Source organism: Mobula hypostoma, chromosome 9, assembly GCF_963921235.1.
Source record: "Mobula hypostoma chromosome 9, sMobHyp1.1, whole genome shotgun sequence".
NCBI classification, from domain to species: Eukaryota; Metazoa; Chordata; class Chondrichthyes; order Myliobatiformes; family Myliobatidae; genus Mobula; species Mobula hypostoma.
The window spans coordinates 79151874-79175784 of NC_086105.1; the positions used below are offsets into that span (position 1 = coordinate 79151874).

The following is a 23911-nucleotide window of genomic DNA, read 5'->3' on the forward strand; positions in this document are numbered from 1 at the left end:
CAGTCCAATATACAAGGTATTCACTGAGTAACAAACCGGTTTTGTTACTGCAGATACTCTTGGTCATTTTGTCCGTAAGTCAGAAAATGCCCCCCAAAAAATCACAGAATCATGAATGTCATTGAAAGCATATTGGACATACAAAAAAGAACAATTACTAAAAGTCGAGAGAGAATGGAAAGTAATAGGAATGGATGCATGTACCTATTTTGGATTTTTGAATTTAACATTATTATGGGACCTTTTTTCATATATATTTGTATGTGTATGTGTATGTGTGTGTGTATGTGTATGTGTATGTGTATGTGTATGTGTATGTGTATGTGTATGTGTGTGTGTGTGTGTGTGTGTGTGTGTGTGTGTGTATGTGTGCGTGTGTGTATGCGTGTCGATCCATAAATCAGGTGTTCATAACCTAGGGACAGCCTGTAGTAATATAGATTCAAAGATTAATTTTATTGTCAAAGTATACATGCACAATACAACTCTGATACTGTATTCATCTTCTCCAGATAGCCATAAAATACAGAAAAGCCATGCGAGTTGTTGAAATAAAATACATTAATTTCCCCAAATGGCATGAAAAAGAAAAAGAAGCAAAACGCACAAATTCTGAAGCCCCCCCCCCCCACCTCCAGCTGAGAGGACAAAAAACAACAACAATAACATTAAATCCCCAATCCTTCACTCACAGAAAAGAACAGTGACAATAGCATCAAAACCCACACAAAACCTAACAGAAAACTGCCAACAAGAACATCAGACTCCAAATCCTCAACCCCTCCCTTTCACAAAATTAACAGATCACCCTCCTGCCAATCGGCCACAGGAGAAAACACCACAAATCTGAAAGAAAGTCATCTTCCCACCAACTTTCTTGGAGTGTGGCTGCATGAACTCAGTCTTTCCATGAAAAGCAACCGCCACACCAGGTCTGAATGCCACTACTCGGCTATCGACCGTCGTCACCCCCGTGGCCTCTGTTACGAGCGATCACTGACCCCCTCCGCATTCTCCTCAGTGCTTCAATCTTCCTCGAGGTTTTGAAATGGAGTGGCTCACAATCCTGTGCCCATCTCTGGTCTTTCCATGAGTGAGTTCCCCACACAGGGAAGAGCACTAGATCATTTGATCAAATTCCAAACTGCATTTCACAGACTCCAACAGTTTCCATAACACAATCAAGGTGAAAAGAACTAGAAGAAGACATAGAGAAAGTAAAATGATTGAAGAGATTAACTATCTGGAAGATATCACCCGAAAAATCAAGGAATGAGCATTTTATATTGTGAACAAGGTGATAAGAGGCATAAATCAAGTAGCCAGAGACATTTTCCCCAGGGTGGAAATAACCAATACGAAGGGGATTTTAAGGTGATTGGAGGAAAGTATAGGCAGATGTTAGAGGTAATTTTTTTACACAGAGAGAGATGGGTGTATGGAATAGATACAGGGTGGTAGAAACAGATACATTAAGGACATTTACAAAACTCTTAGATAGGTATGTGAATGATAGAAAATGGAAATTTATGTAGGAGGGAAGGGTTAGATAGTTAGAGTAGGTTTAAAGTTTGGCACAACATCATGGGCCAAAGAGCCTGTACTGTTCTATGTTCAATATTGCTTATGAAAGACAGCTTTATTAATTTCAATGGAATCAAATTTCAGCAGTGAAATTTAATGCTGCATAGCGCATGAGATTGGCTAGCTTCTCAAATAATTGCTGAAGATGCCGTTATTACAACTAAAGACTCTGAGAGTTTCCCCAGTGCCCTTGCAAATATTTATCCTTCAATTTACATCTCAAAAGTAATACATTTAATTATTAACATTGTTACTTCTGGAAGTTTGCTTTGCACTAATTGGCTGCCGGATTCTCTGCTCTGCAGGAGTTAGCACACTTCATCAGCTATTAAACACGATGGGACTCCCTCAGTTTGGTAAGGTAATTATTTAAATGCAAGTTCTTTCTTTATGCTGAGGTCCATTTTTCACAAGTAAGCAAACAAAGATGTTTCCTGGCCAAACACACAGTTTTGTCAACTGGACCCTGTTGAATTATTAATCGATCCCCTGACAAAATAACTGTACTTCCTGTCAGATAATTAACACAGCAGACAAAATTATGATTGGAGTGATTGCAATCATTTTTAGTGGAAGAGTAAGGTTGGTGGGTCAAGTAGTTTCCTCTATCCCCCAACCATTCTATAAACTCTTAAGTTCACCACCATATCAGTACGATACTACAATATCAAAAATAGCAGCAAATTTGTTTTAAAACAACTATATTTTTATTTTGAAAATCAGGACGGTAACAAGCCCTTCCAGCCTAATGAGACTGCGCTGCCTAATTACACCAATTAACCTACTAACCCCTCCGTCTTTGAGATGTGGGAGGAAACTGGAGAACACTGAGGAGTTGCACAGATTATGGGAAGAAGTCAGGAACTGAACGCGGGTCACTGGCACTGTAATAGCATTATCCTAACCAGGTAGCTACACTGCCACCCCACTGTTGATTTGTATTCACCTTTAAACTTGAGATTCAAGATTCAGGATTGTTCAATTACATTTCCACTACCCAAGTGTAAAGAAAAAATAAGTGATTGTTACTCTGGATCCAATGTAGCATATAAAAAACACACTAAGATAAGGAATTCAATAATAATAAAAAACAATAAATATAGATACATAGATTGACTGCACGTACATAAAGTGACACTAGGGACTGACATGACTGTGCATAAGGTGACTGACAGGAAAGGATAAAGTGGTGGTGGTGGGATGGGTTAATCAGTGGAAGTGTTGATCAGCCTTACTGCTAGGAGAAATTAGTGGGGTTCACACTCAAAGTAAGAAAAAAATCAAAAGACTCAATATTATAAAATTACTTATTTTTTATTGCTGAAAATAATATATTCCATCAAAGATTCTCAGATAAAGATGAAATGATCTTTTGTGTAAAATTTGAATATATACTGTCTGCAATTTGAAAACTTACAATTCCTTTCCTTGCTATCTCATTGTAAAGAAAGAACTAATGATTATCTTGAAAAATTGCAGAGGGTAGTAAAATAAGACATTTCGTACACAGTACTAGCTAGCTGCAGCTCAGGCACACATTCCCACCAGGGCATTTACTGAGTTAAGCAGAAGGTTAGGTTGTGAGAGAAAAAAAAACAGGTCAGATGCTCAAAGCCAGACAAGCCCTTTTTATTATGGCAGTGAATCTTTCTGTTTCCCAAGAGGGGTTTGAAATAGCTAGATCTGCTCTCAGCTGACCATGAAAATGTACGTATTGTTAAAAGTTGTGAGGTCGCTGCCCTGCACTGCCCTCTCCTTAAAGTTGGGAAGGGTTATTTGGAGTTGAGAGCCCTCATGGGAAGGGAATACTGGGAACAATTGAGTGGGAAATAGAAAATTTATAAACTATTGTGATATTTAAAGGTTTGCAATGTAGAAATTGCAGTCTAAATTTGTTTTGATAGGTTCTGCCAATTTCCCGTGGATTCCTTTGTAAAATTATGCAGCTGTATTCCAGTTTCCCGAGCCCCACTTCCTTTTTAGCCTAATGTCCTATATTCAGTCATTAACAGATATCATATGTGAATTAATCTCAGCCCTCCTGCAACTTTCTCAACCATGCACTTATTAGTACGTCTTTGAAGTGTGGGAGGACACTGGGGCACCTGGAGCAAACCCACATGCACACAGGAGGAACATACTAACTTTCTTACAGAGGACGCTGGAAATGAACTCAGAACTCCAGTGTCCTTAGCTGTAATAGCATTGCACTGACTGAGGGGAACATCGCAGCAGTAGTCAGGGATAAAATTACCGAAGGATGATCCAGTGAGGCTTTATGGATGAAGCTGACAAATGATAAGGGGATGGTCACTTTGCTGGGATTGTACTGTAGGCCCCCAAATAGCCAAAAGCGATTAGAAGAACGAATCTGCAGTGTTGTAGGCGATTTTTAATTTCCAGACAAAGACTGCTTGTTTGTACTGTTAAGGGTGTAGATGGGCCAGATTTGTTGAGTGTGTTCAGGAAACTTTCATTGGGTAATATATAAAGAGCCCTACCAGAGACAGTATCAGTGACTAAGGTGACAGCGGGGGTGTACTTGTGAACCAAAGACCAAAGTTCGATTTGTTTTAAAATAGTTATGGAAAGGACAGAGCCAGTCTACAGCTAAAAGCGGGATCTCCCGGTGGCCACACATTTCAATTCTACTTTCCATTTATATTCCGTCTTGTCAGTCCATTCCCACTCCTCCTACCGCAATGAGATCATACTCATGGTGGAGGAGAAACACATTATGCTCTGTCTGCATAACCTCCAACCTGCTGGCATGAAAATTAATTTCTTGAACTTCTGGTAATCACCCTCTCACTGCTTCCCATTCCTTCACCGTTCCCATACCTGTTTCCCTGTCGCACCTTATCTCCTTACCTGCCATAACCTCCCTCTGGTACTCCTCCCCTTTCCCTTTCTTGCATAGTCTATACCATCTCATATCAGATTCCCCTTCTCCAGTCCTTTCCTTTATCTCTTTCAACCAACCAGATTCCCAGCTCTTGACTTCACCCGTCTTGACTTTACCATTCCTCTCTCCAATTCCAATCTCATTCCTTCTGATTGCACTGCTCTCCACTCCCACCTCCCCATTCCTTACCTCATGATCAAACCCAAAGATAAGGAGGATGTTGTAGTAGTCTGGCGGAGGAAATTATCGAATTTTGCTTTCAATATACCTGTGTTCCTGGCCTCCACCGCCACCTGTGGCAGAGCATTCCACAGATGTATTACTCTCTAGCTAAAAAAAAAAATCTTCTTTAACTCTATTATAAAGGGTTGCCCCTCAAATTTGAGGCTGTGCCCTCTAGTTCTGGATACCCCACCATAGGAATGATGATGATGATGATGATGATGATCTCACAATCATCCTCTTTAACCTCCTCCGAACTCTCTCCAATGACAACACATCTGTTCTGAGATATGGGGCCAAAACTCCAAGTGTGGCCTGACTAGTGTCTTATAAAGTCTCAGTATTTTATCCTTGCTTTTATATTGTATTTCCCTTGAAATAAATGCCAACATTTGCCTTCTTAACCACAGACTCAACCTGTAAATTAACCTTCTGGGAGTCTTGCATGAGGATTCCTAAGTCCCTCTGCACTTCTGATGTTTGAATTTTCTCCCCGTTTAGATAATAGTCCACACTATTGTTCCTTTTACCAAAATACATTATCATACATTTCCCAACACTGTGTTCCATCTGCCACTTTTTTGCCCATTCTTCCAACTTGTCTAAGTCCTGCTGTAATCGCATTGCTTCCTCAGCACTACCTACCCCCGCACCTATCTTTATATCATCCACAAACTTTACCACAAAGCTATCAATTCCATTATTAGCGGCTTGGGCAAGGTCGAAGGCGCTCGGCAGAGGATGGTGCTCGAGAAGCTGTATCGGAGAGGCTGGTCGGAGGCTCAAAGTTTTCGGACGGATGGACTCAGTGTCCGCTGTGGTCAGCTGCTTCCAACGCATCGGCAAGTTGACGGTGCCTGGAGGTTTATGGCAGGGAGTTTCTCCCTTTTGCTGCCTGCCATCAGGGACTCAGGAGTCGATCGACTCGGGGACTTTCTTTTTTTACCATGCCCATGGTTTGTTCTTTAGCAAATTATGGTATTGCTTTGCACTGCTGCAACTATATGTTATAATTATGTGGTTCTGTCAGTGTTAGTCTTTGGTTTGTCCTGTTTTCTGTGATATCACTCCGGAGAAACATTGTATCATTTCTTAATGCATGTATGCATTTCTAAATGACAATAAAAGAGGACTGAGTGTTCTCATAATCTAATCTAATCTAAATCATTGACAAACAATGTGAGAAGTAGAAGTCCCAATACTGATCCCTGAAGAACACCGCTAGTCACTGGCAGCCAACCAGAAAAGGCCCCCTTTATTCCCACTCGCTGCCTCCTGCCTGTGAGTTATTCCTCTGTCCATGCTAGTATCTTTCCGGTAATGCCATGGGATTCTATCTTGTTAAGCAGCCTCATGTGTGGTACCTTATCAAATGCCTTCTGAAAGTCAATAATAACACCCGCTGCTTCTCTTTTGTCCACCTGCTTGTTATTTAGAACCATAGAACCATAGAACACTACAGAAAACAGGCCATTTGGCCCTTCTAATCTGTGCCGAAACTTTATTCCGCTAGTCCCATTCACCTGCACCCAGTCCATAACCCTCTAGACCTCTCCCATCCATGTATCAGATATTCAATTTATTCTTAAAACTTAAGAGTGAGCCCGCATTTACCATGTCAGATGGCAGCTCGTTCCACACTCCCCCAATCTCTGAGTGAAGTAGTTCCCCCTAACGTTCCCAGCAAACCTTTCCCTTTTCACCCTAAAGCCATGTCCTCTCGTGTTTGTCTCTCCTAATCTAAGTGGAAAGAACCTACTCGCATTTACTCTGTCTATACCCCTCATTATTTTGTAAACCTCTATCAAATCCCCCCTCATTCTTCTACGCTCCAAGGAATAAAGTCCTAACCTGTTCAATCTTTCCCTGTAACTCAACTCCTGAAGACCCGGCAGCATCCTAGTAAATCTTCTCTGTGCACTTTCAATCTTACTGATATCCTTCCTATAGTTAGGTAACCAGAACTGCACACAATACTCCAAACTTGGCCTCACCAATGTCTTATACAACCTCGCCATAATGTCCCAACTCCTATACTCAATACTTTGATTTATGAATGCCAGGATGCCAGAAGGCTTCTTTACAGCCCTGTCTACCTGTGACGCAACTGTCAGGGAATTATGTATCTGAACTCCCAGATCCTTTTGTTCCTCCATATTCCTCCGTGCCCTACCATTTACTGTGTATGCCCTACCTTGATTTGTCCTTCCAAAATGCAACACCTCACACTTGCCTGCATTAAATTCCATCTGCCATTTTCTGGCCCATTTTTCCAGCTGGGCCAGATCCCTCTGCAAGCTTTGAAAGCCTTCCTCACTGTCCACAACGCCTCCAATCTTAGTGTCATCAGCAAACTTGCTGATCTAATTTTGCACATTTTCATCTAGATCATTGAAATAGACAACAAACAACAATGGTCCCAGCACAGATCCCTGAGGCACACCACTAGTCACAGGCCTCCAGTCTGAGAAGTAATCATCCACTACCACTCTGTCTTCTCCCACACAGTCAATTTCGAATCCAGTTTACAACCTCTCCATGGATACCTAGTGTCTGAACCTTCTGAACTAACCTCCCATGTGGGACCTTGTCAAAGGCCTTACTAAAGTCCATGTAGACAACATCCACAGCCTTTCCTTTATCTGCTTTCTTTCTAACCTCCTCAAAAAACTCTACAAGATTCATTAAACACGATCTACCATGCACAAAGGCATGCTGACTATTGTTAATCAGCCCTTGGCTGTCCAAATACGTGCATATCCGATCTCTCAGAACACCTTCCAATAATTTACCTACTATTGATGTCCGGCTCACCGGCCTGTAATTACCTTGTTTACTTTTAGAGCCTTTTTTAAACAATGGAACAACATGAGCCACAATTCAGTCCTCCGGTACCACACCAGTGGCTAAGGACATTTTAAATATTTCTGCCAGGGCCCCTTCGATTTCTAGAGTTCTTCCTCAAAGAACTCTACCAGATTTGTCAGGGAAGATTTTCCTTTACAGAAACAATGCTGACTTTGACTTATTTTATCATTAGTCTCCAAGTACCTCGAAACCTCATCCTTAATAATAGACTCCAATGTTTTCCCAATCACTGAGGTTAGGCGAACTGGCCTATAGTTTACTTTCTTTTGCCTTCTTCACTGCTTAAAGGGTGGAGTGACATTTGCAATCTTCCAGTCCTCCGGTCTATCCATCACCTACTTCTAAACCTGCTGGCTCATTCTTAGCTCTATGGTACTGGTTCCCATCCCCCCTGCCATATTAGTTTAAACTATTCCCGACAGCTTTAGCAAACCTGCCCCCCTCAGACTCAACTACAACCCATCCCTTTTGTACAGGTCATTCCTGCCCCAAAAGAGGTCCCAGTGATCCAGAGATCTGAATCCCTGCCCTCTGCTCCAATCCTTCAGCCACACATTTATCTGCCACCTCATTGTATTCCTATCTTTACTGTCGCGTGGCACAGGCAGCAGTTTTGAGATTACTACCCTTGAGATCCTGCCTCTCAGCTTCCTTCCTAACTCCCAGTATTCTGTTTTCAGGATCTCCTCCCTTTCTCTAGTTATGTCATTGATACCAATATGTACCACAACTTCCGGCTGCTCACTTCTCATTTCAGGATATTGTGGACGCATTCAGAAACATCAAGGATCCTGGCACCTGCGAGGGACACTGCCATCCGTGTTTATTTTTCGTGTAGCCTAGGGAAAAGTACACATGCGGGACAACAAATACTTTTTCGGGTTTTAATTCCTTTATCTGTTTTAGATGTTTAAGTGCCAGAAGAGGGTCGCGAAACAAAACGAACAAATTTACAACCAGTTCTTGCCGTTACAATCTCAATTCAACTTTCGAATCACACCCTCGTGTATGGACAGAATTGCGTACGCAGTATAAAAATACCAGATCTAATACGGTACAAATACGGTAGTGGCAATCCTGAAGGAACACAATACAAACAACATTAGAATCCCATCCACCCTGCATCTTATACATAACAGCGAAAAATGTAAGCGAATACATCTCATCTAAGATGTACACACGTGCTGAACTTCCAAACAGAGACTAAACATTCACGTTACGTGGTTATGTACACAATCAGTCCTGATACAATAAAGTTAGACAAAAGGTACACTTTGGGACAATCTTTACAAGGTATTTCCTGGTAGTTAAATTACAGGAAGTCTGACCTACTTGGATGGTGAGGAACTTGGTATCAGCCACGCTACCCAGCGTTGATTTCTTCACTCGTGGAAATCTAAAGCATCCACATGTAAAACATGTCAAATTACTAATATTCTCGATCTGCCAACAAGCATAAACAAATTCACATGGATATTGTCAATTAATGCTCACCCTTCCTCACCATGCCCAGCACACTCTGGGAGGACCTAATTCCAACACCTTACCACGTCTTCAGCAGAAAACCAAATGGTCTCCCCACTACCCCGTGCGTGCGTAATGACATCACCATCTCCCTTAAAGGCACAGACAACTATTCTAGTATCACCAAGATGGATGCCCAAGTACACTTTTAACAATACTGAATAAGATCTGACGGTCACCCGGTTACATTCGCATCCACAAAATTGCCTATCTGTCCCTCCAGCTACAGAGTCCCCTATTACCGCTGCCACTCTCTTCAGTTCCCTACATTTCTAAGCTACAGGGCCAGACTCGGTGCCAGAGGCACGGCCGCTGTTGCTTCCCCCAGGTAGGTAGTCCCCCTCAGCAGTACTCAAAATGGAGCACTTATTGTTGAAGGGGACGACCACAGGGGTGCTCTCCATTATCTGACATTTTCCCTTCCTTCTCTTGGCAGTCACACATTTATCTGTCTCCTGTAGCCTGTGGTGACTACCTCTCTGTAGCTCCTGTTGATCACCTTCTCAATTTCCTGAACAAGCCGAAGGTCATCAAGCTGCAGCTCCAGTTCCTTAACACTTTCTCTAAGGAGCTGCATCTCAGTGCAGACGTGGCCACCGGGAAGGCTGAAAGTCTCTTGGAAATCTCACATCTGACACCCAGAACAGAAAACTGGCCCTGCAATCCTTTCAAGAACCAAATACGAGAAAGAAATAAGAAATAAACCTACCTACTTAACTCGCCTCTGCCTGTTCTCGTGAAGGCTGGTGAGCCAAAGCCTTATCACTTTCACTCAGACCAGTCCCACGATTTTGGCTCCAACAATGACCACCCCACTAAACAGTACTTCTCTTTTATGGAGACTGGGATTTTCAAGCTCCTCTCCAGACCTGTGCTGGAACGCTTCCACTGCATCTGCGCTGCTGTCCAATCAAATAAACGCTTATATATAGCTTCGGTGTCTCTCCAGTGAGTTTGTTCACGTCACAACATTTGGAAGCTCGTCGAGGATACTCGTAACCCATTGTGTGCCCCTTGATCTCAGCAGTCTATGTGGGTGAGTATTTTTTAAATTAGCACTCACACCTGGCTCTGTTTGGGTCGGTCACCACAGGACCACGAAGTTTCAGGAACAATGCAGAGAGCTGAAGTAGTGATATAAAAGTAGTGTGGTGTGTATGTGTATATGTGTGTTTATGTAAGGGACTAGACATTTTTGTGCGATAGGACCACCAACTGAGAAAGGTAGTAACTGAACATTCGGGACGCCAGTAGAGTACATGTATACTTGTTCGGGGAATTGTATGGTAGCAGACACGTTTGCTCATGCGTTTGTGTCTTTAAGAATAAGACTGCAACCTTGCTGTAATAGTTTTAAATGCAAAAGGATACAACAGGCAGTGTAAGTTCAGGCTTACATAAGCGGAAGATTGCAGACTACGCTCTGGTTTTAAATGTGTACTGTTCAATTTCTATCCATCATTTACGTTTTGTGTAACATGGACATTAGTGTGGAGATCTTTGAGGGAAAGGTTATACTCAGATATATCTGTCAGTATGGCACTGATTGAGGTCAAGCAACATAAGGTCAAGAACCTTAACAACCCCAGCTAGCCCTTGACTTTGATTACAACCATACATAAGCCTTTCACCCTGGAGAGAGGCAGAGCATTTCATCAGAGTTACTCTCACTTAAGGTCACTTGCGGGAATACAGAATTCTGGTGCAAAATCAGAGAAATAACAATGTAGGAACATACGAACATAAGAAATCGGAACAGGAGTCGGCCATCTGGCTCGTCAAGCCTGCTCCACCATTAAATAATATCATGGCTGATCTGACCATGGACTCAGCTCCACCGACCTGACTTTTCCCCATAACACTTAATTCCCCTACTAAGACCTTGTCTTAAATATATTTACTGAGGTAGCCTCCACTGCTTCATTGGGCGGAGAATTCCACAGATTCGCCATTCTCTGGGAAAAGCTTTCCCTCAACATCTCCGCGAACATGAGGAAATCTGCAGATGCTGGAAATTCAAGCAACACACATAAAAGTTGCTGGTGAACGCAGCAGGCCAGGCAGTATCTCTAGGAAGAGGTACAGGCAACGTTTCGGACCGAGACCCTTCGTCAGAACTAACCGAAAGAAGAGCTAGTAAGAGATTTGAAAGTGGGAGGGGGAGGGGGAGATCTGAAATGATAGGAGAAGACAGGAAGGGGAGGGATGGAGCTAAGAGCTGGACAGGTGATTGGCAAAAGGGATATGAGAGAATCATGGGATGGGAGGCCTAGGGAGAAAGAAAAGGGGGAGGGGGAAGCCCAGAGGATGGGCAAGGGGTATAGTGAGAGGGACAGAGGGAGAAAAAGGAGAGAGAGAAAAAGAAAGTGTGTATATAAATAAATAACGGATGGGGTACGAGGGGGAGGTGGGGCATAAGCGGAAGTTTGAGAAGTCAATGTTCATGCCATCAGGTTGGAGGCTACCCAGATGGAACATAAGGTGTTGTTCCTTCAACCTGAGTGTGGCTTCATCCTTACGGTAGAGGAGGCCGTGGAGAGACATATCAGAATGAGAATGGGACGTGGAATTAAAATGTGTGGCCACTGGGAGATTCTGCTTTCTCTGGCGGACAGAGCGTAGGTGTTCAGCAAAATGCTCTCCCAGTCTGCGTCGGGTCTCACCAATATATAGAAGGCCGCATTGGGAGCACTGGACGCAGTATGTCACCCCAGCCGACTCACAGGTGAAGTGTCGCCTCACCTGGAAGGACTGTCTGGGGCCCTGAATGGCAATGAGGGAGGAAGTGTAAGGGCATGTGTAGCACTTGTTCCACTTACAAAGATAAATGCCAGGAGGGAGATCGGTGGGGAGGGATGCGGGGGGATGAATGGACAAGGGAGTCGCGTAGGGAGCGATCCTTGTGATAAGCAGAGGGGGGGGAGAGGGAAAGTTGTGCTTAGAGGTGGGATCCCGTTGGAGGTGGCGGAAGTTACGGAGAACTATATTTTGGACCGGGAAGCTGGTGGGGTGGTAGGTGAGGACAAGGGGAACCCTATTCCTAGTGGGGTGGCGGAAGGATGGGGTGAGAGCAGATGTGTGTGAAATGGGGGAGATGCGTTTGAGAGCAGAGTTGGTGGTGGAGGAAGGGAAGCCCCTTTCTTTAAAAAAGGAGGATATCTCTTTCATCCTGGAATGTAAAGCCTCATCCTGAAAGCAGATGCGGCGGAGATGGAGAAATTGCGAGAAAGGGATGGAATTTTTGCAAGAGAAATGGTGAGAAGAGGAATAGTCCAAATAGCTGTGAGAGTCAGTAGGCTTATAGTAGACATCAGTAGATAAGCTGTCTCCAGAGATAGAGACAGAAAGATCTAGAAAGGGGAGAGAGAAATGGACTAGGTAAACTTGAGGGCAGGGTGAAAGTTGGAGGCAAAGTTAATGAAGTCAACAAGCTCAGCATGCGTGCAGGAAGCAGTACCAATGCAGTCGTCGATGTAGCGAAGGAAAAGTGGGGGACAGATACCAGAATAGGTTTAGAACGTAGATTGGTCCACAAAGCCAACAAAAAGGCAGGCATAGCTAGGACCCATACGGGTGCACTCACAATACGCTGGAGGAACTCAGCAGGTCAGTCAGCATCAGTTGAAAAGATTAGTCGATGTTTCGGGCCGAAACCCTTCGTCAGGACTGAAGGAAGAACTTTGGGGAGGGTTTGAAGAATGCTGGTAGTTGAAAAAAAAACAGTAATTTTTAATTTTTAAGTAATTTTTAATTTGTAGCCATACGGGTGCCCATGGCTTCACCTTTAGTTTGAAGGAAGTGGGAGGAGCCAAAGGAGAAATTATTAAGAGTATGGACTAATTCCGTTAGATGGAGCAGAGTGGTGGTAGAGGGGAACTGGTTAGGTCTGGAATCCAAAAAGAAGTGGAGAGCTTTGAGACCTTCCTGATGGGGGATGGAAGTATATAGGGACTGGACATCCATGGTGAAAATAAAACGGTGGGGGCCAGGGAACTTAAGATCATCGAAAAGTTTCACAGCGTGAGATGTGTCACGAACATAGGTACGAAGGGATTGAACGATGGGTGATAAAACAGTGTCGAGGTATGCAGAAATGAGTTTGGTGGGGCAGGAGCAAGCTGAGACAATGAGTCTACCAGGACAGGCAGGATTGTGAATCCTGGGTAGGAGGTAGAAACAGGAAGTGCGGGGTGTGGGAACTATAAGTTTGGTAGCAGTGGATGGGAGATCCCCTGAGCGGTAAAGTTGATGATGGCGTGGGAGACAATGGGCTGGTGCTCCTTAGTGGGGTCATGATCGAGAGATAAATAAGAGGAGATATCAGTGGGTTGTTGCTGTGCCTAGGCAAGGAAGAGGTCCGTACGTCAGACTACAACAGCGCCCCCCTTATTGGCGGGTTTTATAGTAAGGTTAGGATTAGTGCGGAGGGAGTGGAGCGCAGAGCGTTCGGAAGGAGTGAGGTTGGAATGGGAACAAGGTGTGGTGAAGTCGAGACGGTTGATGTCCCTTGCCAAGGCACAGCGACAACTCGCGGATACCTCCTCTTATTTACCTCCAGAGAAAGCAGGATCTCCCAGTGGTCACACATTTTAATTCCACGTCCCATTCCCATTCTAATATGTCTATCCATGGCCTTCTCTACTGTAAAGATAAAGCCATACTCAGGTTGGAGGAACAACACCTTATATTTCGTCTGGGTAGCCTCCAACCTGATGGCATGAACATTGACTTATCAAGCTTCCGCTAATGCCCCACCTCCCCCTCGTTCCCCATCCGTTATTTAATTATATACACATTTTCTTTTTCTCTCTCTCCTTTTTCTCCCTCTATCCCTCTCACTATACCCCTTGCCCATTCTCTGGGCTTCCCCCTCCCCCTCTTCTTTCTCCCTAGGCCTCCCATCCCATGATCCTCTCATATCCCCTTTGCCAATCACCTGTCCAGCTCTTGGCTCCATCCCTCCTCCTCCTGTCTTCTGCTATCATTTTGGATCTCCCCATCCCCCTCCCCCTCCCACTTTCAAATCTCTTACTAGCTTTTCTTTTAGTTAGTCCTGATGAAGGGTCTCGGCCCAATACGTCAACTGTACCTCTTCCTAGAGATGCTGCCTGGCCTGCTGTGTTCACCAGCAACTTTTATGTGTGTTTCCTCAACATCTCCGTCCTAAATCTACTCCCCCGAATCTTGAGACTATGTCCCCTAGTTCTAGTCTCACCTACCAGTGGAAACAACTTTCCTGCCTCTATCTTATCTATCCTTTTTATCATTTTATGTTTCTATAAGATCTCCTCTCATTCTTCTGACTTCCAGTGAGACCCAGGCGACTCAATCTCTCCTCAGAGTCTAACCCCCTCATCTCTGGAATCAATCTAGTGAACTTCCTCTGCACCGCCTTCAAAGCCAGTATACCCTTCCTCAAGTAAGGAGACCAGAACTGCACACAGTACTCCAGGTGCGGCCTCACCAATACCCTATACCTTTGCAGAATAACCTCCTTGGTCTTAAATTCAATGTTTCTAGCAATGAAGACCCTCCCAGTTACCTTCTTGACAGCCTGCTGCACCTGCAAACCAACCATTTGTGATTCATTCACAAGCACTCCCAAGTCCCTCTGCACAGCAACATGCTGCAATTTTGTACCATTTAAATAATAATCTGCTCTTCCATTTTTCCTTCCGAAGTAGATGACCTCGCATTACCAACATTGTAGTCTATCCGCCAGACCCTTGCCAACTCATTTAGTCTATCTATATCTCTGTGCAGACCCTCCATATCTTCTGTACAATTTGCTTTTCCACCCAATTTAGTATCATCAGCAAACAGAAACACTACACTTGGTCCCCTTTTCCAGATCGTTAATGTATATTGTGAATAATTGTGAGCCCAGCACTGACCCTTATGGCACATCACTCAGCACTGATTGCCAATCAGAGTAACACCCATGTATCCCAACTCTCTGCTTTCTATTAGTTAAGCAATCTTCTGTCCATTAATATACATCAACCCCAACTCTACACATCCTTATCTTATGGATATCTAATCGAATGCCTTCTGGAAATCCATGTAAATAATGTCCATCTGTTCCCCTCTATCTACTGTGCTCATTATATCCTCAAAAAACTCCAGTAATTTTGTCAAACAGGACCTGTCTTTGGCAAATCCATGCTGCATCTGCCTGATAGATCCATTTCTTTTCAGTTGCCTCACTATTCCTTCTTTAATGATAGCTTCAAGAATTTTCTGAACTGCAGATGCTAAGCTAACTGACCTATTGTTACCTGCCTTTTCTCCACATCCTTTTTTGAACAGTGATGCGACATTTGCCATCTTCCAATCTGCCATGACATGCCCAGAGTCGAGAGGATTTTGGTAAATTATCAGCAAAGCCTCTATTATAACTTCTGCCATTTCTTTCAGTACCCTGGGATGCATTCCATCAGGACCAGGGACTTGTCTATCTGTAGGCCCGCAAATCTGCTCAGCACTACCTCATTAGTGATAGCTATTGTCTCGAGGTCCTTACCTCCCATTGCATCCATAACATCTCTCTTTGACATGTTAGATGTGTCCTCCAACGTGAAGACCAATAAAATAGTCATTCAAAGTTTCTGTCATTTCCTCATTACCCAATATCAACTCTCCCTTCTCATCCTCCAAGGGACCTACATTCACTTTAGCCACCTTTTCCACTTTATCTGATTATAAAAACTTTTGTTATCCATTTTTATATTCTGTGCTCATTTATCTTCCCTTTTTTTATTGCTCACTGAGTGGATCTTCGTTGCTTTTTGAAGTTTTCCTGGTCTTCCAGTTTCCCAATCCTCTTGGCAACTTTGTATGAACAAGCTTTTAGTATGATGCCTTCTTTTACTTCCGTAGTTATCTAAGGCTGGAGCAAGGTTACCCTGCAGCCCACTCTTTGACCTTCTAGTACGGGGCCAAGAAGCTGCCCACCGACCCTTGGACCTGCACCACAAGAAAAGAACAGTGAGGGCCTATGCAGACAAATTTCACATGCTTGCAGCAGAAATGGGATGGAATGAAAGAGGCTTCGTCACTGCTGAATACAGGGATCTGGCAAAAGATCGTTGTCCATGACAAGCAGGACAGTACGGAATGCCTGATTATTCTGGCTATTTTAGTCGATGGGTGACTGGGTGGCACAGGGAAAGAATGTCTAGAGCTCCCTACTTATTGTCTCCCTTGTCACCCAGCACCCAGTCCACAGAGGAACCTATGCAGGTGGGGCGCATGCATCTTTCTCAGGAGGAACGAGATCGGCGCAGGAGAACAGGTTCCTGCCTCTTTTGTGGTATTTTCTTTTCCCTTAAAATTCTGTAAAGTTTGCATTAAAGTCTGTGAACTGTCAACCCTCTTCAGGTCTCTCTCTCTCTCCGCACTTGGGCCATATCCGAATGGTCTGTCAGGACCTTTCAAAATGGGTGTCCCAAAGCTGACACAATACTGTCAACCCGCTCAGTAAAACAGTCAACATAATCAGAGACCCTCCTACTCTTCCCTCACATTCTTTGTTCTATACCACCGCACCCCCCACCCACTGTGCAGAAGCTACAAAGTAGGAAAGGGCCACGCCACAAGAGTGCAAATCCTGTACAGAGTGGCAGGCAGACTCAGTCAGCTCCATCACAGTTGTCAGCGCTACATGACAGTGATGGTAAGAATTGGAGGAGATGGCAGTTGAATGCGTGGCTGAGGAGTTGGTGCAGGGGGCAGGGTTTTAGGTTTTTGGACCATTGGGATCTCTTCTGGGGAAGGTGGGACCTGTACAGATTGAATGGGTTGCACCTGAACTCCAGGGGGAGCAATATCCTTGCAGGTAGGTTTGCTAGCATGGTTCGAGAGGGTTTAAACTAATTTGCAAGGGGGATGGGACCCAGAGCGATAGAGCAGTGAAAGAAGTGCATGGAGTAAAGCCAGATCTAACATATAGAGAGGCTTTGAGAAAAGAGAAGCAGAATAAACGGTGTAAAGACAGTAAGGTAGAAGGGCTGAAGTGTGTGTACCTCAATGCAAGAAGCATCAGGAACAAAGGTGATGAACTGAGAGCTTGGATACATACATGGAATTATGATGTAGTGGCCATTACAGAGACCTGGCTGGCACCAGGGCAGGAATGGATCCTTAATATTCCTGGATTTCAGTCCTTTAAAAGGGATAGAGAGGGGGGGGAATGGGAGGAGGGGTGGCATTACTGGTCAGGGATACTATTACAGCTACAGAAAGGGTGGGTAATGTAGCAGGATCCTCTTTTGAGTCAGTATGGATGGAAATCAGGAACAGGAAGGGAGCAGTTACTCTTTTGAAGGTAATCTATAGGCCCCCTGGTAGCAGCAGAGATACAGAGGAGCAGATTGGGAGCCAGATTTTGGAAAGGTGCAAAAATAACAGGGTTGTTATCATGGGTGACTTTAACTTCCCTAATATTGATTGGCACCTGATTAGTTCCAAGGGTTCAGGTGTGGCAGAGTTTGTTAAGTGTGTCCAGGACGGATTCCTGTCACAGTATGTGGACAGGCCGACTAGGGGGAATGTCATACTAGATCTAGTACTAGGTAATGAACTGGGTTAGGTCACAGATCTCTCAGTGGGTGAGCATCTGGGGGACAGTGACCACCGCTCCCTGGCCTTTAGGAATATCATGGAAATGGATAGAATCAGAGAGGACAGGAAAATTTTTAATTGAGGAAGGGTAAATTATGAGGCTATAAGGCTAGAACTTGCGAGTGTGAACTGGGATGATGTTTTTGCAGGGAAATGTACAATGGACATGTTGTCGATGTTTAGAGATCTCTTGCAGGATGTTAGGGATAAATTTGTCCCGGTGAGGAAGATAAAGAATGGTAGGGTGAAGGAACCATGGGTGATAAGTGAGGTGGAAAATCTAGTCAGGTGGAAGAAGGCAGCATACATGAAGTTTAGGAAGCAAGGATCAGATGGGTCAATTGAGGGATATAGGGAAGTAAGAAAGGAGCTTAAGAAGGGGCTGAGAAGAGCAAGTAGGGGACATGAGAAGGCCTTGATGAGTAGAGTAAAGGAAAACCCCAAGGCATTCTTCAATTATGTGAAGAACAAAAGGATGACAGGAGTGAAGGTAGGACCGATTAGAGATAAAGGTGGGAAGATGTGCCCGGAGGCTGTGGAAGTGAGCGAGGTCCTCAATAAATACTTCTCTTCGGTATTCACCAATGAGAGGGAACTTGATGATGGTGAGGACAATATGAGTGAGGATGATGTTCTGGAGCATGTTGATATCAAGGGAGAGGAGGTGTTGGAGTTGTTAAAATACATTAGGACGGATAAGTCCCCGGGGCCTGACGGAATATTCCCCAGGCTGCTCCAGGAGGTGAGGGAAGAAATTGCTGTGCATCTGGCTAGGAACTTTATGTCCTCGTTGTCCACGGGAATGGTACCGGAGGATTGGAGGGAGGCGAATGTTGTCCCTTTGTTCAAAAAAGGTAGTAGGAATAGTCCGGGTAATTATAGACCAGTGAGCCTTACGTCTGTGGTGGGAAAGCTGTTGGAAAAGATTCTTAGAGATAGGATCTATGGGCATTTAGAGAATCATGGTCTGATCAGGGACAGTCAGCATGGCTTTGTGAAGGGCAGATCATGTCTAACAAGCCTGATAGAGTTCTTTGAGGAGGTGACCAGGCATATAGATGAGGGTAGTGCAGTGGATGTGATCTACATGGATTTTAGTAAGGCATTTGACAAGGTTCCACATGGTAGGCTTATTCAGAAAGTCAGAAGGCATGGGATCCAGGGAAGTTTGGCCAGGTTGATTCAGAATTGGCTTGCCTGCAGAAGGCAGAGGGTGGTGGTGGTGGAGGGAGTACATTCAGATTGGAGGATTGTGACTAGTGGTGTCCCACAAGGATCTGTTCTGGGACCTCTACTTTTCGTAATTTTTATTAACGACCTGGATGTGGGGGTAGAAGGGTGGGTTGGCAAGTTTTCAGACGACACAAAGGTTGGTGGTGTTGTAGATAGTGTAGAGGATTGTCGAAGATTGCAGAGAGACATTGATAGGATGCAGAAGTGGGCTAAGAAGTAGCAGATGGAGTTCAACCTGGAGAAGTGCGAGGTGGTTCACTTTGGAAGGACAAACTCCAAGGCAGAGTACAAAGTAAATGGTGGGATACTTGGTAGTGTGGAGGAGCAGGGGGTACAAATCTACTGATCCCTGAAAGTTGCCTCACAGGTGGATAGGGTAGTTAAGAAAGCTTATGGGGTGTTAGCTTTCATAAGTCAAGGGATAGAGTTTAAGAGTCCCGATGTGATGATGCAGTTCTATAAAACTCTGGTTAGGCCACACTTGGAGTACTGTGTCCATTTCTGGTCACCTCACTATAGGAAGGATGTGGAAGCATTGGAAGGGGTACAAAGAAGATTCACCAGGATGCTGCCTGGCTTAGAGTGTATGGATGATGATCAGAGATTAAGGGAGCTAGGGCTTTACTCTTTGGAGAGAAGGAGGATGAGAGGAGATATGATAGAGGTGTACAAGATAATAAAAGGAATAGATAGAGTGGATAGCCAGCGCCTTTTCCCCAGGGCACCACTGCTCAATACATGGATTTAAGGTGAGGGGTGGGAAGTTCAAGGGGGATATTAGAGGAAGGTTTTTTACTCAGAGAGTGGTTGATGTGTGGAATGCACTGTCTGAGTCAGTGGTGGAGGCAGATATACTCGTGAAGTTTAAGAGACTACTAGACAGGTATATGGAGGAATTTAAGGTGGGGGGTTATATGGGAGGCAGGGTTTGAGGGTCGGCACAACATTGTGGGCCGAAGGGCCTGTAATGTGCTGTACTATTCTATGTTCTGTGTTCTATGTTCTATGAGAACCAGCCTCCCCACCATCGAAGAAATCTTCAAAAAGCAATGCCTCAAAAGGGCAGCATGCATCATTAAGGACCGAACCTCCGATGACATGCCCTCTTCTCATTGCTATCATCAGGGTGGAAGTACAGGAACCTGAAGACTCACACTCAACATTTTAAGAACAGCTTCTTCCCCTCCACCATCAGATTTCTGAATGGACAATAAACCAGTGAACACTACCTCACTATTTTTGCTCTCTTTTTGAAAAACAGCAAATTAAATGACATATGTCAATGATAATAAGCCTAATTCTGATTCTGAAAAGCATAAAAACACATTCCACAGGCTCAAGGACAGCTTCTACCTTGCTGTAAAATAAACCAATTTACCACTCACAAGGAAGAGAAAATCTGTAGGTGCTGGAAATCCAAGCCACACACACAAAATGCTGGAGGAACTCAGCAGGCCAGGCAGCACCTACGGAAAAAAGTAGAGTTGACTTTTTGGGCCAAAACCCTTCAATAGGACTGCTGAAGAGTCTCGGCCCAAAACAGCGACTGTATTTTTTTTCCATAGATACTGCCTGGCCTGCTGAATTCCTCCAGCATTTCGTGTGTGTTACCATTTTACCGCAGTGAATTGCCACTCCAGCCATCTCCCAGGCAGCAGAGAAAGTTTTGGAAATGAACTGTGGACAATTAGAACGTTTAGCAGCTGTGAGTGCTTCCCCTCTCCACTCCATCTGCCACACATCTTGGGAAATGCCATGTGGAATCTTCGTATGCATTTGATGTTCAGTTTGCATCCCTCTTTTAATAAAAGGACACTTGAAAGGATTATTTGTGTAGTCTAAATGTGGGACTAACATTCTTAAACCATTGAATGATCTACATCAGATTTTCTCTGCTGACACCAACTTCCTTGCGGACTGTAAAATGCCACATGTTGGACCTTGATCTCATTCAATGTACAGGGGCTTCCTGAATTACAAATGGTTCGATGAATGGAAATCCAGCTTTGTGCAAATTATCCCATACATAGGCAAAGCAATTTTCAAGCTAGTAACAATAATAGTAACATGTTTCCTGAATGATTGGATGCAGTATATATATTCCATCAGTTTAATTATGGGTAATGTTTGGTATATTAAATCAATGGAATATAAGAATTATAGGCAGTGTGTGTAGACTGGTATCATATCAATGTGTATAGAAAAGTGAAGTAGAACTCAGAGAAATTGGCTTGGGGACAATTCTCAGCAATGTAACTCTTATGTGACTCTGGGTTACATAAAGCAGGGAGTATAGAACAGTAAAGCTCAGTACAGGCCCTTCAGACCACAATGTTGTGTCAAATGTTTAACCCACTCAAAGATCAGTCTAACCCTTCCCCTCTACATAGCTCTCCAATTTTCTTTCATCCATGTACCTTAATGTTCCTATTGTATCTGACTCTACCACCACCCCGGCAGTGCCCACCACGATCTGTGTAATAAGACTGACCTCTGGCATACTTTCCTCCAATCGTCTTAAAATTTTGCTCCTTGTATTAGCCATTAGGATTGCCTGTGTAAAATTCTCATGCAGAGGTGATGTTGCTCTCTAGTTGAGTCCTGATGAAGGGTTTCGGCCTGAAACATCACTCGTTATTCCCCCATCAATGCTGAATGAACTGTTGAGTTCCTCCAGGATTTTGTGTGTGTTGCTCTAGATTTCCAACATCTGCAGAATTTCTTGTGTTCAAGGTAAGGATCTAGTTATTCAGAATAGAGGTGAGAGGAAATTGCCTCTTCCATAGTGTAGTGAACTCTTCAACTTCAATATCCAAGAGGCCACTGAGGCAGTTTGCTGATTGTATTCAAGACAGGGAGTGTGCAGATTTTTAAATGTTAAGGAAATGAAAGGATATGGGGCTTCATGCTGGAGATGACCCTGAAGTAAGTGTTCAGCTATGATCCTTATTAGTGGAACAGTCATAAGGGCTTCTGTTCCTTAAGTTACTGTGACGTAATTCACAATCTCCACATCCACATCTTTTCTTCCCCTCCCCTCCTGAATGAATGAAAAGGGAAGTTCATCCCTTCAGCATCATTATTTTAGTTCCAGGTACAACCCAGTAACAGGCCCTTGCAGCCCATTGAGCCTTCGCAGCCCAACTACACCCAAGTGACCAATTAACCATACATCTTTGGAATGTGGCGGAAAACCAGAACACCTACAGAAAACCCAGGCAGCCGTACAGACTCCTTACAGACAGCAGTGTCATTGAACCTGCACTGTCATAGCGTTATACTAACTGCTACACTCCCAGACCGCTTCATTTTCCTTTTCTGTTGCTAAATTATGGAGGAAAAGAGCCAGAGTGCACATGACTAACATTCTTTTCTCAGTGGGAGCCTTGCACATATTTCATAATTGATACTTGATAGGGAGGATTTATAACAGATTTATGGCATACTGAGACCTGCAATTTAATTTGCAAATTTCTGTGCAACCTTCCCAAAGACCTGGCATTTGCCAGCATTAGATCTATCTTTCCTTGCAAAAAAAAATACATTGTATTGTTCAGTGTCAACCTCCAGATTCTATTGCTTCAATCTGCTATGGTTCATAAAATAAGTAGAACTGAGCAGGAGGACTTCCAGTTCGCAGACCTACATCTCAAACTGTGAGGCAAATGAGACTGAGATGTATTCCAAGACTATTTATGAGAACAACATATCAACATGTTGAATCAAAAAGTGACACTGCACAAAAGGAAACTATCAACCATGCTGCCTCTGGTCAGAAGACTATTAGTTGAATGTTAGAATTGGTGAAATGAATATGCTTCCCGTACACCTTTCCTCATTCTCTGTCCTGCTCTCACACAGTAGTGTTTCTATGCTTATACTGTCCCCATGAACTGGAATAGTTCACAAGGTATAGAGCTTTGAGTCCATGTGCTAAAGGTTAATTGGTGCATTGATGATCTTCCCTCAGCACTTCCCTCCTTCCCTCTTTTCCATTTCCATTCAGGCTCCCTCCTACCCCTTCATTTCTCATCACCTCCCCCGGTGCCCCTCTTCCTTCCCTTTCTTCCATCAGCTACTCTCCTGTCCTAACAAATTTCTTCTTCTTCTGCCATTTACCTCTTCTATCTATCACCTCCCAGCTTCTTACTTGATCCCCCTTGCTCTACCCGAACACATCCCCCTCACCTGGCTTCACCTATCACCTTCCAACTTGTACTCCTTCCCCTCCTGCCCACCTTCTTACTCTGTCTTCTGCACCATTCCTTGAGTCATGATGAAGCGTCGCAGTCAAAAATATTGTCCGTTTATTCCCCTCCATAGATGCTGCCTGAGCTGCTGAGTTCCTCCAGCATTTTATGTGTGTTGCTCCGGACTTTCAGTATCTGCAAAATCTCTTCCATTTACATTTTCCTAGCAGGAGCTTCAAAGAACTCCTCAAAAGCTTCACTGTCCTCAGGACAATGAAATTATTTCAACATTGTCAGGACATACTTTGGGGTTATGGAGCATCCAATCCCAGCCGCGCTTATATTTTTCAAATGATAAACACAAATGATTCCCTCTCACACCTCCTAAGAATGCTTATTGTTGGTAGGTTTCAAATTCAAGTCCAAGTTTAATTATCATAATATCATTCAATCATACATAAATACAGCCGATCGAAACAGCATTCTTCCAGGGGCTAAGGTACAAAATGTACTCAGCACATTCAATATAGCAAACAATTAACAATTAAAAAATATACATATATATACAGCCCAACTGTCTGAGTACAATTGAGTGTGTAGTTCCCGAGAGCAGATGCATGTACATATACACACATGCTCTCCTGTTTGTCATTCCTCTCCTGTCTGATCATACACTGCAGGGCAGCACCATCTGGAGAGACCAAACCCCAACCAAGGATGGACACCACTCTACACCGCCCCTGGTGTCTCCTTTCATGGACTG

The 23911-nt window shown here is 43.9% G+C and overlaps 1 long non-coding RNA gene across 1 annotated transcript; it reads right to left on the minus strand.

The window, feature by feature from the left end:
* Nucleotides 1-473: 473 nt before the first annotated feature.
* Nucleotides 474-9898, minus strand: LOC134351284 (uncharacterized). Its single transcript, XR_010019116.1, has 3 exons — nucleotides 9813-9898; nucleotides 8912-8975; nucleotides 474-1196 (listed from the first exon to the last, which is right to left on the minus strand). It is a non-coding gene; the product is annotated as an uncharacterized LOC134351284 (long non-coding RNA).
* Nucleotides 9899-23911: the final 14013 nt, after the last annotated feature.